Source organism: Cynocephalus volans, chromosome 13 (assembly GCF_027409185.1).
Source record: "Cynocephalus volans isolate mCynVol1 chromosome 13, mCynVol1.pri, whole genome shotgun sequence".
In the NCBI taxonomy this organism is placed as follows: Eukaryota; Metazoa; Chordata; class Mammalia; order Dermoptera; family Cynocephalidae; genus Cynocephalus; species Cynocephalus volans.
In genome coordinates, this window is record NC_084472.1 from 87,675,922 (window position 1) to 87,692,878 (window position 16,957).

At 35.5% G+C, this 16,957-nt stretch overlaps 1 protein-coding gene and 1 pseudogene across 2 annotated transcripts in view; both read left to right on the plus strand.

Moving 5' to 3' along the window:
- The window catches only part of TENM3 (teneurin transmembrane protein 3), a 335,936-nt gene that overhangs the window by 92,245 nt on the left and 226,734 nt on the right, over nucleotides 1-16,957 (plus strand). The gene's annotated exons all lie outside the window — the stretch shown is intronic.
- Nucleotides 271-16,957, plus strand: part of LOC134361712 (TLE family member 5-like) — a 29,447-nt pseudogene continuing 12,760 nt past the window's right edge.

Consider the following 16,957-nt stretch of genomic DNA (forward strand, 5'->3'; position numbering starts at 1 on the left):
TTTTTGCTCACATGTAGAATGCCCTCCTTTCTTCTCACCATGAAAGCATTTTTTGCCTTTGTTCATAACTTTTCTTTTTGATACTGTCCCTGCGTAACCTCATTTTCTCTAGCAATTCTACATTTTCCACCTGTGTTTAATTATATAGCTACGACTAGTTACTTCATGTTAATTTGGTATTGGGTGTCTGTGGATACATTTGTGTGCCTGTCTCTGTGATGTTGTATGCTGCAGCATCTTCTGAGGTTTCCCAGTGCTTGATACGGTGTCATGGCGTTCTGTGAATATGCACAAATGCAAAGTGAAATGTATGTGTTTGTCTGTGGAAGAGAGTTGAATATCTTGCTGCTCACTGACCGCTATTTTGGTGAGTGCCTTGTTTGTAATCTTCCCAGTGATTTAACTATTTTTCATTGAGTGAGGCTTCTTAAGCACTTTCCATTTGCTTTTGGCTGTTCTTTTTGAACTGGAGTAAAAATGCTGGTAGTGCCTGACACTATAGTTTAAATGTAGAAATTAATTGGTCCAGTGTAAACTTTTAGATACTATTTTTTAAGTTCATATTTTGTTAGAGGGCTGTTCTTAAATGTCTTGAATTTGAATATGGCAACTGCCCACTGAGGTCAGAAAAAAAACTATATACGCTATGATTTTGCCATAAGTCTGAATGGGAAGAAAAGAAGTTCACATTTTAGACAGGTAGATTCACACCCCTTATTAAGCAGATGAGAGCAATAGACTGAAGTGGGCAGGAATTTGAGTACAGAAGTGTTGTCAAAGGTGTACCCAGGAAGAGTTTAATGAAACAGTTTTGTTAACAATTATTTATGGAGTGCCTAGACACATGAGGCATTTTCCTAAGTGCTGAGAATACAAAAGTAAGCAAATCCAGACAAGGGTCCCACACCTTAGGGAGTTCCTAATCTGACAAGGTACACTGATGAAATGATCACAGAAATAAATGTGTAGTCACTATTGAGAGAGCTTATGGAGGAACTGTTACTTAAGCTGAGATTTGCAGGGTGATTGGGACTTAACTGAGGACAGTGGAGTGGAGAAAGAAGAGAATTATAGGTGAGGTGTAGAGTATATGCAAAAGTAGCAGGAGAAGAATGGCAGGTTTGAGGAACTGAGAGAAGATCATGGTTGCTGGAACACAAAGAGCAAAGGAGCATAATGCAAAGGTAAGCTGTGTATAAGGATTTTGATTTTTAGCCAAAAAGCAATAAAGAATGCTGGGGATTAGAAGAATGTGACCAGATTGGTATTTCAAATTATTACTTTGATTATAATACAGAACAAATTGAAGACTGCAAGGAGGTTGTGGTGGAGTTAAAGAGAAGTAGGTGGATGTTGGAACATAGTTATGAGAAGATACCAATACAGATTGAATGTAAGAGTGAGTGAAAAGGAGGATTCCAGGATACATCTATGATTTGCATGAAAAGATGGATGGTGATGCCATTTTCTGAAATGGGGTATACTAAAAATTAACAGGGTTTTGGAGCTAGGGGAAGATCATGAGTTCTGTTTTGAGCATATTGAGTTTGAGGCATTTTGCAGCATCCCAGTGGAGATATCAAGTAAGCAGTTAGATGTATGGCTTAGTAGCTCCAGGGAAATGTCAGGGCTATAGATATAAATTTTAAAGTGATCATTATATAGATGATAATTGAAGCTGTGGGTGTAGATGAAATTGCATAAGAAAAAAGCACAGTGTAAAAAGAGAGCCCTGAGTAATTCTATATATCAATGGCTCAGTAAAGGGGCAAGATCCTACAAAAATAAACTGAGAAGGTACAACGAGAAAGGCAAGGAGGAAATACTGAGACATGAAGAATATGGTGTAACAGAAAGCAAGAGAAAAAAGCATCTCAAGAAGGACATAATCAGTGGTGTAGAAAGCTCTCAAGATGCCAAGAAGGACAAAAAATAAAAAATGTCTACTTGATTTACTTAAATGGAGACCGTCGATGATCTTAGCAGTTGTTTCTCAAGAGGCATGGAATGGAAGCCAGAGTAGAATGGATTAAGGAGGGAGTGGCAGGTGAGGAAATGGAGACAGTGAAGATGACCCTTTCAAGAAGTTTGACTCTGAATGGGTAGCAGAGGGATGGTGTGGTAGCACATGTGTGGTCCATGGAGTATTGTGGTTTGGTTTTGTTTTTTAAGATTATACAGAATTGAGCGTGCTCAAGTGTTAATCAGAAGTGGTGAGGAAGATGTTGGATATGTAAACCAGGTTTGTGATTCACTTAAGGTCATTCAAATGATATTAAATTTTTATACAGCATTAAAATTTCTTTTGTAAGCACACCTGTTAACTAAATTCATTCATTCATTCATGAAATAAATAATTATTGAGTGCCTTCTATGTGTCATGTACTGTTCTAGGTTCTAGTAATATAATTATGAATATTTACTAAGATGGAGAAGATTTAGTGCTTGTGAAATTGAGTTTGGGGAGAAATCAAGAATTTTGTTTTGGTCACATTATGTTTGATATGTCTTCCTGGCATCCATGTGGAGATGTCAGGTAGACTGTTGGAGAAGCCTACTGTAGCGTATGATATTCATGAGGACAGGGACCTTAGTCTCTTCACTGCTGTATCCCCAGGATCTGGAACACAGTAGGTGCTCAGTAAATATTTGAAGAATGAATTGATATTAGGTATTCTCTAATAAGTATTCAGCTTTTAATCATAAATTTGTAAAGCCAAAAATATATAAAAATCAGAAAAACAGTAATGAAGGACATTGAAGATCTGCTTAATGGAATAATGGAGGAATTGTTCAGTGCGAAGATACTTTGAGGTTGTGAGGATGCTGATAGTATTGATTTGATCATCACATCTTGGGCACAGGTGCTGATGGTCAGCTCTGTAGCCCATGAATATGTATGATCAATAAAAATTTTTAAAAAGTATGTAAAGATACATGAAATAGAATAAAGTACACAGGACTGTAATTAGGCCAAGACCTCTTTTAAGATTTTATTTATATTATGAATACTGTCATACAGTATGCAGGAATTCTCCCCTTAAAACTGATCAAAGAATAGGTTGCTCCCTAAATATGCATGAATAGAATGCCGAGGTGAGCATCGTGTATAACACTTGAAACTACGTTCAAGAAATCTTATAGCAGAATCATATGTATGGATCATAGATCCATGCTGTGTTGAAGAATTTGAGTGCTTGTTTATTTAGACAAAATTTTAAAGTAAATCAAATTGTAAACCTCTAAGGACAATCATTGCACATAATCTAATATGTATTCCTAATTCAGTGTTTCATCTTGGTAGTTGAGAAGACAGCACTGGCTCTGTTTTTTTGTTTGTTTTGGGTTTTTTGTTTTGTTTTGTTTTGTTTTCCTCAAAATACTTCTTTTGCTTGTAGAAATCATTGTTGGCCTATTTACTCTAGAATGTTACATAATGTGACTTGAGCACTGTTCTTAATACTCTCAAAGAACTCATCTTAATTCATATCCAATTTACTGTGGGGAAAGAGTAGAACCACAGTAAAGAATAGAAAAGAGTAAATCTAGGATTGATACAAAAGTTGTATATAAATTCAAAGCTTTATAACCTTAGCTCTACTTGTAGCTTTTGTTCATTTTACTTTCTGGCCCCTGGCATTTCTCACATGAGTTTTTGTGAAGCCATGGGGGGTTGTGAGGAAAGAGGGACTAAAATTCAAGACACTGTATGGAACAGCAAGAAAATGCTAACAGAGTATTTGCACCAATGAAAAATTTCACTTAAAAAATATCTGTCCAGTGATCCCACATCTCTCACAAAGGAATGAGAAAACAGGATGATAGAATTGCTTTGGCAGTATTTGTTGAGCACCTACTTCATGCCGACAACTGAGCTGGGAGTTGGGCTATTCTGGTGAACAAAAGAGATATGTGTACATATGTGGCTCTTGTTCTCAGAGAACTTAATATTATTTTGCAAAGTGCTGTGAAGAGGAACTGCAGATGCTAACAGAGCTCATAACAGAAGGAACTAACATAGTGTGGAGGATCAGGGAGGATTTCCCCAAGGAATTGGTGATTTGCTCACATATGAAAGATACATAGATCATTTTAGGCAGAGAGAATAATATGGCTAATGTTTCCTGAGCACTACTTGTGTACCTAGCACAGTTTTAAACACTTTCATTATATTAAGGAGGCAGGTTCTGTTACTAATCCCATTTTACGAATGAGAAAACTAAAACCAAGAGAGTTTAAATAACTTGTTCAAATTCAAACAAGTAGTAAATGGTATCCAGGGTTCTAACCCAGGAAGTCTGACTTCACAACTTAAATTCTTAACTTCTATTTTGGTCTCTGAAAAGCATGGTGATTTTGAAACATCAAGAAACATCCAACATGACTTAATATGGCAAGTTAAAGTTGGAAGACTCAGTTGGGAAATATTATGTGCTATCTTATGGGTTAGCAATTTTAGATTTTCTCCTAAAAGCCATGGAAAGTAATTCAAAGTTTTAAACTCTGTGTGTGTGTGTGTACAGAAAGAAATACTTTTGGACTTCCTTAAGTTCCTTAAAACCTCAAAATAGCAGAATATTATGAAATCTGTCACTTGTGCACTCAAGCATCTTTAAAAAACAATATACGGAATTAAATTTTTTTTTAATTATAGGAAGGTACAAACATTTTCAATCATGCAGTTGGCCAAGGGAAGAAAAGTTAGACAGTAACTAACTTTTATTGAACCCATGCTCTTTTCCAGGCATTTTGTTAGTGGTTTAACAGACATTATTTTATGTAATATGTCATGAAGAGTAAGCTGTGTTTTCATAGTAGAGAGTACATTACTAGCAGTTCAGTGCCTAATATGATAAAGAGGATTAGAAAACACATTTCAATTGCTCAAAGCCCACAAGCTCAATAGAGAAATCTAGTTTCAGCAACATTTAATGAGCCATCATGAATAAAAGTAGTAACAACCACCACAAATAGCAACTATCATCTATTGAGTACTTACTTAGTTTGAGGGTATGATACTGAAACCACAACCAAGTATTTTATAACAGAGCCCCCTTTTTAAAAACGTTGAGTGCTTATTATGTGCCTTACATCATGCTAAGATTGCTTTGTAATTTTTTTACTACAAGGTCATGTTCATTGGAACTTTATCTGTGGAAATTCTTTGAGGCCTGGCTATAGGTGAGTTCTTCAACAGAGGATTTTCCCTTGTTTCTGCCAGGTGCCTGAGGCACATCTTATCTGGGAGGTTTTCACACACAGGTAGTGCAGATTTGGTGGGCAGACCCATTTGAGGGCTACCTCCTAGTTATAAATTCTGAAAGGAGATGGTTTTTTTCCTCCACCTAGGGCCAAGGTCAAGACAGGCAAATTTCTTTGTGTCACTTTATATGGAGTAGGTTCTTTATAGTTTTTCCTGCACTGAGAGTGTAGTTCTTTGGGAGTCTCACTTTATGGGAGGATTTCTTTATTAAACTCTTTACCTTTGAAGGGGCAGAACCCTAGGCTCTATGTACTCTTTTAGTGATAAAGCACAAGGTCAGGTTCTTGGTTTATCTAGTTTTTGACCTCTTAGTACTCCTTACTTTCTTACAAACTCAGTGATACAAGTAAAAATGATTAAAATTTTTTTTATTCTGTATTTTTATTTAATTTTAGTAGAAGAATTGTTTAGGGGATCTAGTCTGTCATATTGCTATAAATGAAAGTTTTAACTTTTGCCTATGCATTAAGCTATTTAATCCTCAGAACAACTTTGTGTAGTAGATGTGAAGAATACAAGGCCTGAAAAGGTTTGTGTGAATCATCTAAGGTCATGCAGCCAGTAAGAATTTGAAATAGAGTTTGGTCCCAAGTAGTCTAACTTAGAAACCATACCAGACGTCCGTGACATAACAAAGGAGTCCTAAGTAAATCTAGCTCGTGATTGGCCTGTTATATTCAAACTAGAAGGAACAAACACTATCCATTAATGAATAAATGGATAGATGAGTGGATAGATAGAAAAGAGAAAGAGAAGTGTCCCAACATTATAGCCCAGGAGAAGAAATGGATAGCAATACATAGAATAAATGAACAAAACATCATGTATTTGAACAAATTCAATAGGAGGAAGTGGAAAGGTTCTATGTCAAGGAGTTCATGGACTTATTCTGCTGTATCTGGTAGGATCATTGCTTTTATTTGGGAGTTGCATGTTTTATCTTTAAAAAGTTTAGTTTTATTACCTCATAGTTGATGTATGTTAATTTTATGGTAAAGTAATATTATAATAAGAGGGGGGAAAAGCACAAGGAGATCTGCATTACTACTTCTTTTTTTTTTTTTTTTTTTCTCCTTTTTGTGACCGGCAAGGGGATCGCAACCCTTGGCTCGGTGTCGCCCGCACCACGCTCAGCCAGTGAGCGCATGGGTCATCCCTATGTAGAATCCGAACCTGCGTGGCGGGAGCGCCACTGCGTTCCCAGCGCCACACTCTCCCGAGTGCGCCATGCGGTCGGCCCTGCATTACTACTTCTAATAACCTCTAACCTTAGGCTACTGAGGTGTCATTTAGACCTCTGTTCCCTCTTATTTAAAAACAAAAGATCTTTATGGTCTCATCATTTTTCCCCCAAAACATAAAAATTTGAGATAGATAGAACTTGTATTATATGTCATGTTGTTTGATACATACTTTTCTGGTGGTACTGCATCTATAGGAAGAATAATATTCCTGTTAAATGTATTTTATTTTTGTTTTTTATCAGCTACCCCATTGCAAGTGATTTATATACTGTCACTATAGGATAGTAGAAAAGGAATCTTTACCAAGTTTCTCTTTATTAGGGCTTGTTTTATTCTTTTGAGTACCAACTCAGATCATTTAATACTCAATTTAATCCTTCTGAATTAAATGGGGGAATGAGGTTGCCTTTTATCTTCGTATTTAAGAACCAGAATATCCTGTGGTGCCTTTTGCTTAAGGAAGTGAGGATGTTTCAAAAAACTGAAATAAAGGGAAAGGTAATAAATATATTGTCAGTTTTACTCAGAATGTTCTCTAACACTTAAGTTAATGAGGTATCAGATTTCAATTTATAGTTTAATAAGTAGGTTTATATAGCTAATAAGGAATATTGTATTCAGGAAGTTCCATATATGCAATTTCTTAATTGTTCATGTAAAAAAGAGAGCAACACATTTGCCTCCTTTTGGAATTTGGAATTCTGCCCCTCCATTTCTGTTTTTCTTCACCCTTTCAAATCTACTCACCTTTCAAGTTCTAGCTCAATTTCTCCCTGTGACTCATTTTCCCAAGCCCCATATATTAGTCCGTTTTTGCATTACTATAACTAAACATCTGAGACTGGTTAATTTATAGAGAACAGAGGTTTATTTGCTTACAATTCTGGGACAGCTGCATCTGACGCAGGCCTCAGGCTGCTTCTACTCATGGTGGAAAGTGAAGGGTACAAGCAGATCACATGGCCAGAGGAGGCAAGAGAGAGAGAGAGAGGAGGTGCCAGGGTCCTATAAACAGCCAGCTCTCGTGGGAACTAATAGAGTGAAATTTCACTCAGGACCTCCACCCACAGGGAGAACATTAATCCATTCATGAAGGATCCGCCCCCATGAGTCAAACAGCTCCCAACACTGCCACACTGAAGATCAGATTACCACATAAGTTTTGAGGGGACAGTAACATCCAAACTCTATCACCCCTCCAACACAACATTATGGGATTTTAAAATAGGCAACCTCTCAACTCTCCACTCTATCCCTATGCTCTTTCCCTTTCTTCTTTTCACTCTTCTAGCAAATAAAAGTCGTCACCCATTTTCTCCTTACCTCCTCATCTTTTGCAAGAAATTCAGGGATTAGTGGAAGAAGAAGATATCCTTTTAAGGAGAGGACTTATGGGTTAGCTTGACAAACTATGGGTTTGTCAACATCAGGGACCTGTAGTCAATATATGCCCCACCCCATTCAGGACAGTGTCTTTTGCTTAATATGTAATTAGTTTTTATCTGGGTGAATTTGAGCAAATCTCTACATACCTCTTGGCATCGATTTTCTTACCTGAACAAGAGCTGGGGTAGATCAGAATCTCTCAGCCAGTACTTCAGAATCTTTAACAGTTGATACCAAAAACTTGCACACTAGATCTCTTTCACCTAAGTTCCCCTCAGCGATTTACTTTTCCTCCACATTTCTAGGGAAATAAAAAGTAATTGAAAGTTGCTGCCCCTCATAGAAGAGTCGTGGTATTTAGTCAAGATAATCTGTAATCACAATTACAGATCTGTGATTCTGTCATATGATTAAACTAAAATTGAGGGAAAAAAGTTAACACAACAACAACAAAAAATTAGTTTACTTATTTGATGTGCCTGTGGTTTGCATGGAAACTCTTCTTTTGGGTTTGTGAGAATTCATTAATAGATGCATAGTCTTATATAAATGATATATCAGCAAAATTATCTGTTGTTAGCATCTCCATAATTATACGTATCTCAAATTTATCACCTGTCATCAGCCCCACCATAAGCACCCAGGTCTAAGCCATTCACTATCATCTCTTGCCTGGACTGCTACAGTTGCCTCCTGGCTTGGTTTCTAGCAGCCAGAATATTTTCTTAAGTCAAAAGCCAATTCTTAGTTCTATCCTGCTCTCAAGAGCTCCCATGGCCTGAAAGACCCAGGGAGGCCTAAGTGGCCTTTGCCTCCCTTTCCAGTCTTGTTCTACTTTTATCCCTGCCCTCTGGCTTTCTATTTGTTACAAAACTTACCAAGGTCTCTCTCTCCAGTGGTGTTACGCAATCAGTTCCCTCTTCTTGGAAGACTCTGCCCCTCTCATTTGGTATGGAGATTTCTTTCTGTCTTTAGATCTCAGCTTAACATCAGTTCCACAGAGAAACAACCCTCATTACCCTATCTAAGTGGGGCCCCCTGTTTTTACTCCGTTTCTTTGTCCTCTTTGCTTCTTCTCATAAGAATTATATTGATACGTTATTTGTTTTTGTTTCTAGAAAAATCAAAAGCTCTTTGATAGTAGGGTCCATGTCTGTTTTGTTTACTACTGTACACCTAGCACCCGGTACCAGTGCGTGGTACCACCTGGCCAGACACACGTTAGGTGCACTACAAATATTTGTTGAATCCTTGAATGAATTAAAATGTACCTTCTTATTTGTATTTTGCTTTGGTTAATTAAATTAAGATTTTATTCTGTGAAAATCCACGCTATCTGCAACTGAAATAGTCTGGAAATGTGTGAAAAAATAGGGAAGCATACCAGAGATTTAATTTGTCCACAGATCATCCTGAAAATGGATAAGTCACTTATGGATAATGAAAAGAATGTCCAAGCATTATCTGTTTTTTGAAAAGGTTCCTCATAGGCCCCTCCTCTCATTAGCAGAGATCACTTCAAAAGCTATCCGTATTAGAATCTTATATACCTGAAGGCATATGACTAAAAGTCTTTAATTGCAGTTTTGTATCATGTTTCTAATTGTAGCATCTGACCTGTATGATCCACTGCTGAATTAATCCCATGTGTTAGTTTTCTAAATCTTGAATATGCATATTTTTACAAAATAAATATCTCCTCTTCTATTTCTTGATGTACCTTATGTGATTAATTCTCATGAACAAGCAGAGATCTTGACCTGTAGTTGCTTAAATCTGCCTATGTTTAGTAGAACAGCAAATTATGTTAAAACACAGGGATGTTTGCAAAGCAAACATTCTTAGTCCAGAATAGACTGCAGGCTCTTAATTTTAGATTTTCTTGGGTTTGTTGTTAATAGAAAGTAGAGTATAGTGTTTTATAGATTTATTTGTAAACTATACTATAGTTACCTTTTCTCATTGTGCTTTTTAGCTATTTAATAAATTGTTTATATGCTATCAGGAATATGAATTTATTACTATTAAATGTTAATGAATGACATTCCTTCAAAATAAAATAGTGAGCCTGTACACTTTCCGTTGCATAATATCCTAACCTGTATTTTGATTTTTTAGTTTTTTCCTCTCTAGTTCCTTCCATGTCATCTGCTTCACCTGGCTCATCAGTTATTGAATATATATGTTACCCTCCACCCCGTCCAGTCTCTGTGACAACCAGATGTGGTTGCTAAGTGCTGCTTTGATCCAGGCCAGTTTGATGCCAAATGCCAAGTGCACTACCAGCTCTTATCTAATGTGCATTGGTACAGTTACCATTTGTGTTCCATTCCATAGAAAGAAGAGGACAGCTTTTGACTTTCATAGTTTGATTAAATTCTCTATTTTTTGCATCATGTAAGAAACCAAAATCATATTTTAAACTTTTCACTTGGTATCTCTTTATTTAAAATTTCCTAGGAATATTTTGTAATTACAGATATTAAGGCTCTAAGAAGAAATAAATGCTTTACAGTAGCCACATAAACAGTTTTCTTTTTCTGACCCAATTATTTGCCATCTTTCTTAAAAATGTTTTCCTTTCCATATCTGATTGGAATAGAAAAAGATAGCAACCATGACTCACCATTTGGAATTCTTCCAATTCAAACCAGATTCTGCTCTTGTTTTAGGGAATATGAGATGCCTTCCAATGTACAATATTCGCAGTAGATAACACAAATTTTAGGATCTTGAAGAACGTCCATATTTAGAACACAGACTCTAACATCTCCAACACTTATTGCTAAAACTTTGGAGTGAAAAACAAGGAGCACACTGACTGTGCTTCTGCAACTCTGTTGGGAAAAAGGCACAGTTCCATGACCCCAAGAGCAGGTGGGCCAATTGATTCTGGCTTTTATTGGTTAGTCACCTGATTTAGATGTTATACTGCAGAGATGGCAGACGTGTGGCACATGCGTTAACACTCCCACTTCTAATACTTCTAACAGATATCAGTAATGGGTCATGGCATTGTTTCCTACTGAGCCCAAAGGCATCCTTGGAATCTTTCTTAACACAGCAGTCACTATCAATTGCCAACCTTATGTTAAAGAGGAAGCATCAACACCGCCTGAAATCCTTCCGAGTTATTCTTGTTCTATTCTTATGCTATCAATCTCCCCTTCCCACCTCACCCTGTCCCCTGCCATGGCAACTATACTCTTATTTTCATGATTGCTTTATATTTTCTAAAGGACCTGTCATTTGCTTTTACAAAATGGAAAAGAGATTTTTTTTCCCTATTATTTTGCAATCCAGCAATAACAACTAAATGAGCAGTAGAGGATATAAGGTAAGATAGAACGGTAAAAATCTGTCCCCAGATATAATTCCAATGTGTCCAGTGACGCTGAAGAAAAATTTAATATCCCCAAAACTATGTATTATTCTGGTGTGTGTATGTGCATGTATGAGCAGGTGTGTGATGGGAAGGGTGTGTGTGTGTGTGTGCATGTGCACACGCATGCCAGTAGATGTTACAATCAAGTTAAATGTCAGCACAGTAATTACAGACCAAAAAAGTTCACTTCAAAGAATTAATCTGGTTGGAAGACAAATTCATGATTTGGAAACTCACATTTTAAAAATAAAGCATTTTCTTTTAGTTCCTTTCCAATAAAAGATGGGTGAGTAGCTACTGTTCTAAGATAAAGTCTGTAATAGCATAAAAATCCCTCTGGATAAGGAGGAGTGTGTTGTTTGAATTTTCCAGCTCATCTTGTGGGATTTTAAAACTCTTTAAGTGCTTAGTTTCTAGTGTTTTTCAGGTTAGGAATGTGTGTTTGGTGAGTTCTAGAGAATCAGAAGGCAAATGTTAGGCCTGTCAGCATCTGAGAACCACAGAAGCGGTCCACCCATTGTTGAAGTCACGCTTCCAGGGCTCAGCACTTTTCACAAAGGAGCCTGCTTTTGAAGTGTTTTCTTTGCTTAATTTTCTCCCCTTTGAGATTCTTTCAGAAGTGTTTTCTTTTAAAATATTATGCATTCTTCTTTAGAAGAATTAGTCTTTCAGAGAATACAAAGTAACATAGGATACTTGTAATCTGTCAAGTATGGCTAAAATCATTAGGGCATTAAGGACAGATGGAATAGGGTTCTGGAAGAAGAAGTCTAATTATAACTTGTTTTCCCCTCTTTTTAATTTAGTCTGATTATAGAGTAATATATCCTGGCAAAGAAAATAAGAAATTTTGGTTTCACTTAGGAATTGACAGGTTTTTTTATATGTAATAAGAAATCAAAATGGAAATCCTTTGACATGACAATTATGTATTGGAATCCTTTTCGTGTATGAAAATAGATAAAGGTATTATAAAAATTCTACGCAGATCCAACACCTGTTATTTTACAAAGAATAACTTTAAAAGAAAATTAACCAAGATGACCATAAAATTATTTGGAAATTTTAAGTTAAAAAAGTCAACATAAACTGTTAACATGGGATTCTGAACAGAAAATAGCACTTCCTAAGTCATGTTGTTTTATGTATGTATATGGGTTTATAAATTTAAATACACAATGTAAGTATTTGAGTATACGTTGCTTCACAAAATAAATGAAAAGTAACTATACTTGTAGATCTGTTTGTTGAGATCTAATCCACAGAATTTCATATATTGGTATGCTGTTGCTTCTATTTACTAAAACTAAACAATAGGGTCACAGTTCCTGAAGTAACTCTTATTCCCTTATTCTCTTTCATGCTCTAATAAATCTGTCTTTTCTCTCAGGTCATAACAAATCTGTGTCTTTTTCTCTCACATGGTAGCATCTTTTGCAGGTGTTAATTTCAACATTTTGTAGACTTATCCTTGATTTTGTTCATGAAACCTTATCTGATCTTAATTGTTAGCCTCTGAGGCTTGCTTACAATGTTTCTTTCAAATGTCCTGAGTTCTCATCACTAGAAGCAAGTTATTAATAACACCAGGGATATGTGGAGAATCTTCTATCACTGTAAATCTGTCCTCTCTTAATGTGAACCATTTGAGGTTAAAATAAAAGGTGTCTATTTTTGTAACCCCAATATTTAATATAGTGCTTAATACAGAGCAGCTACTAAATAAGTAACTGTTCAATGAAAACATGTCCCGAGGTATTGGGACTAGGAAGGAAAGATGTTCATTTCAACTTCTATTGGAGGGGCTAAGCAGTACTTCAGGAGCAAGCCAGTGGGAGATGGTTTCAGTAATTTCTGATAAAAAGAATCTTTTTATAATGTTCCTCCCTTTCCCCATAATAAGAGAAAAATGACAAAGCTATCCCTTTTACACAGAGCTCTCAGCTAACCTTTGCTGATTCTTACTTTTTAGGTCCATACTTAATGTTCAGTTCATGCTAATAAACATTTTTATAAAAATGTAACTATATGAACTCTACAGACAAATAAGAACCTGCTCAATTAAGTGTATTTGCATGAGGAAATAACTTTTTAAACTGTGATGATTAGAAATGGTCCTAATAAAGAGCAGTGAATCTATTTTAATATGTACAAAAGGAGAGGGAATAATATATAAGGATAAAATTTTAAATGTAAATATAACTTGATAAGACGCATTCAAAAGATTATTACCATGTTACCTGACTTAATATGACCCCCTGTTCATTATGCAGACTAATAAAATTTGATAACCATGCAGTACTATTCTAAGGTTGCATCTCTTACTGTATTTAAGGTTAAGTGATATGTGACATTTGGGAGTGATAAGACTTCATCAGCTTGGGCCTTGGCAGCAATTTTCCCAGTGTTAGCTTTTTTCTTTCCCCCACCATCACTTGAAAATAACAACAAAAAAGTACCTCTTAATTTGCTTTCCAGTAGTGAGTGGCATTTGGAGTTCCAGTGCTTGCTCATCCATTAATTCATCATTTATTATCTTTCAGATATTGCAAAGATATACAAGACTTTGTTCCCTACTCTCAAGGATCTCTCAGTCTCACTATGTCATATTTAAACTCTTTTATTTTGCATTGGTTGGACCTTTTTTTAAAATTCAGCTTCGCTGAACTATTCTGAAACATGAAGAGTATTCTGAGAGCCACCAAGCTAATTAAATTATTAGAAAATGAGACTCAAAAAACAAACAAAAAAAAACCCGCAAGAAAAATTGAATTGTTTAGAAGAGAGAAGAGAAAGGTAAAGGGAGGTAAATTAATCATTTTTGAAGATGTAATGGATGGTGACCATCTGGTCCTAGTGTTGGTGAAAGATGGGAAAGGAAGACATGGATTAAACTATAGAATGAGGTATTTAGGTTAGACTTGAGAGTTTAAGACCATGTGATTATTTTAATGTGGGTCCTATTAATGTATGTACTCCTGGTATTTTTAAAGAGTATTTTTAAATTATATGAAGTATCTTTTGTTCCCCTAAGTTAAATCTTGTCTAAATTTAGGATCAACTGAAGAAGAAAGTTCAAAGTTCCTCTAGTCCTTAAAAAAAATATAGAGCTCGACTAGGGAGAAAGCTAACACTTGGTTCCAGTACATACATGATACTGAATCAATAAAAAAATAAAAAATGGTCACAGCAAGGGCAGCCCTGTTATAAGTACATCCCAGTTTGCTTTTATAGTCTTAATAAATCATTTAGAAAAATGAAACTCATTTGCTGTGTATTAACATAAGAGCTAGATTTTGATCCTTTTAATGATTAAAGTTTATTTTTAAACATTTTCTTCCTTTGCTCGGTTGCCTATTGCTAGGGAAGATGTCTAGCATTTTTGCTGTTAGCTTTTACAGCACTTTTTCAACCCACAACAGCTTGATAACTTGGGTTAGGAACTAAACCTTCAAAGGAAATGGAGTGTTAGTCCATCTAACTTTGTGATTTATTTCAAAGCATCTGATTTTTAAGCCTTTTCACTTCAGGTGCCAAATTTTCCCAAAGCATAAGACCCCTTAACTCAGTCTTTCCTCTTTGCCAAATGAACAATTTTATGTCTACTCCCTTACCTTACAGACACTGAAACCTAATATTCAGTAATATGGTTAGGAAGGTATCTTAATTTTTTTTCTCATTAAAACCTTCTGCATCATATTATGTATGGCCAATCTTAGACACTGATGTATGTACATATGCGGTACCTGACAAAAAATTAGCCTGGAAAGGTGAATATCCCTTAGGTAAAAAGCTATTCATATTCTCCTCATGCTTTGGGAGAGCAGAGAAACATATGAAATATAACAAAGGTTTTCTGTTAACTAGCGATTTTTATCTCTTCGTCTCTGATTTGATTAAACTTTTCTTTTGTCTTTTCATTCTTACTTGCAATGTCAAAACTGTTTCTTCTAATATGTGAAAAAGATATATTTGTTTTTATATTTAAATATTTAAATATTCTAACTTTTGCCCAAGATATAATTACTGTCCTCATCCCATCTGACCACTGACTTGCTGCGGTCAAGTTTTATAGTAGTGTAGTAGTTGAACAGTTAGTTGAACTGCATATCCTTGTAATTTATATTTTTCCAAGAATTGTAGTTTTCTATCTTTTTTTTCTTAATGATAGAGAAAAGACCAATTATATCCCATCTGAATGAGGGCTTCTCAGCTTATCTTTCACTACAAAAGATAACAAACTATTCACAAACCCATGTGTTTGAAATGCCAAATGATTCCTTCTTTGGGAGGAGCCTGTCTCCCAGGTGGGCTGACCTGCCGAAGGTGTAGCGTACTATTAACAAATGGTGAGAAAATGTGAGATCTAAAAGAATCTGGAAAGGGCATAATTGATTCTGTACTGAAAGAGATGTCCACTCAAAATTTTAAGAAGCAACATTTAAAGTGAAGGACAAAATTGTCTACAAATATCAATTAGGTTAGGATCCAGAAACTTGGTCCCAGATAGTTCTACACAGTGGATAGTTGAAGTTAAATTCGTATCTGTGCTACTCTTCCTCCCATTTATGTTTTGAGTTATTCTGAAGTGTGCAGTAAAAAAAATTCAGAAACCTCAGTAATTAGCTTAAACAAGGGATGAAAGCTTAATCTAACATTTAAACACTCAAAATGATTAATTTTAATGTTTCTTTACTCTTTCAAACTAGTTATTTTAAGAGCATTATTGATTTGAGAAATCTAAGACTTGCTATTTTATATGTTTATATATTTTTATATTTAGCTTTAGTGACTTTCCTTACATGTTGGTAATGTAAATGAATCAGGAAGAGAGGGAAATGAAACTAATATTTATTGGGTTCCTACTATGAGCAAGCTAGTATGGCAGGCAATTTGTGTGATTGTATGTGTGTGTGCATGATGTCTAATTTAATGTTCATAGTCCCTGAGGATTTGGTATCATTAACCCTGTTTTACACATGAAGAATATGTGGCATGGAGAGGTTAAATAACTTGCCCAAGGTCATAGAAGTCCTAAGTGGCAGTTCAAATGCAGATCTATTTAAAAACCATAGAGAAAAAATAACCTCAAGAATTCTGATACAAAGCCCACTTCATCATATCACGAGTACTTGAAAAGAGGAGACAGTGTCTAATTTGTCTTTTTGTAGCTTTAATTTTCTATTTCTGCTGCCTCCTTTTTCTTTTAAGCTTTCTTCCTTTTGCATGATTTACATTGCTCTTTTTCTTCACTGTTTCTAAAGCCAAAACATTGAACAGCTTGAAAGGTTAAGGAAAAAGGAATAGGGAGGCGGAACTATTGTGGTCTCTATTTTTTATGCCTCAAGCATACAATGCAGTAATATCCCCGGTCTTGCAAAAAAAAAGCAATGAACGTGGTTAGTTACTTAGCTCACATTAATGGCCATGTGAGTGCATGCTGAAAATGTATGGTAAATGGAAAGTAAGGGCATAATTAACATAAACCATTCTAATAGAATTAGTCTATGACTAAATGAGGCAAGCAAATCCAAATCATTGTGTATTGTTCAGTACATTTTTTTTTTTTATATCCAGTATAAATTTGACTGTATGTTGTAACCTTTGACAACGTATCAGGAAGGTTTAGTTTTTTTTAATCAAGAAATATTGTTTGTCTCTTGTTTCCCCATTAACTGT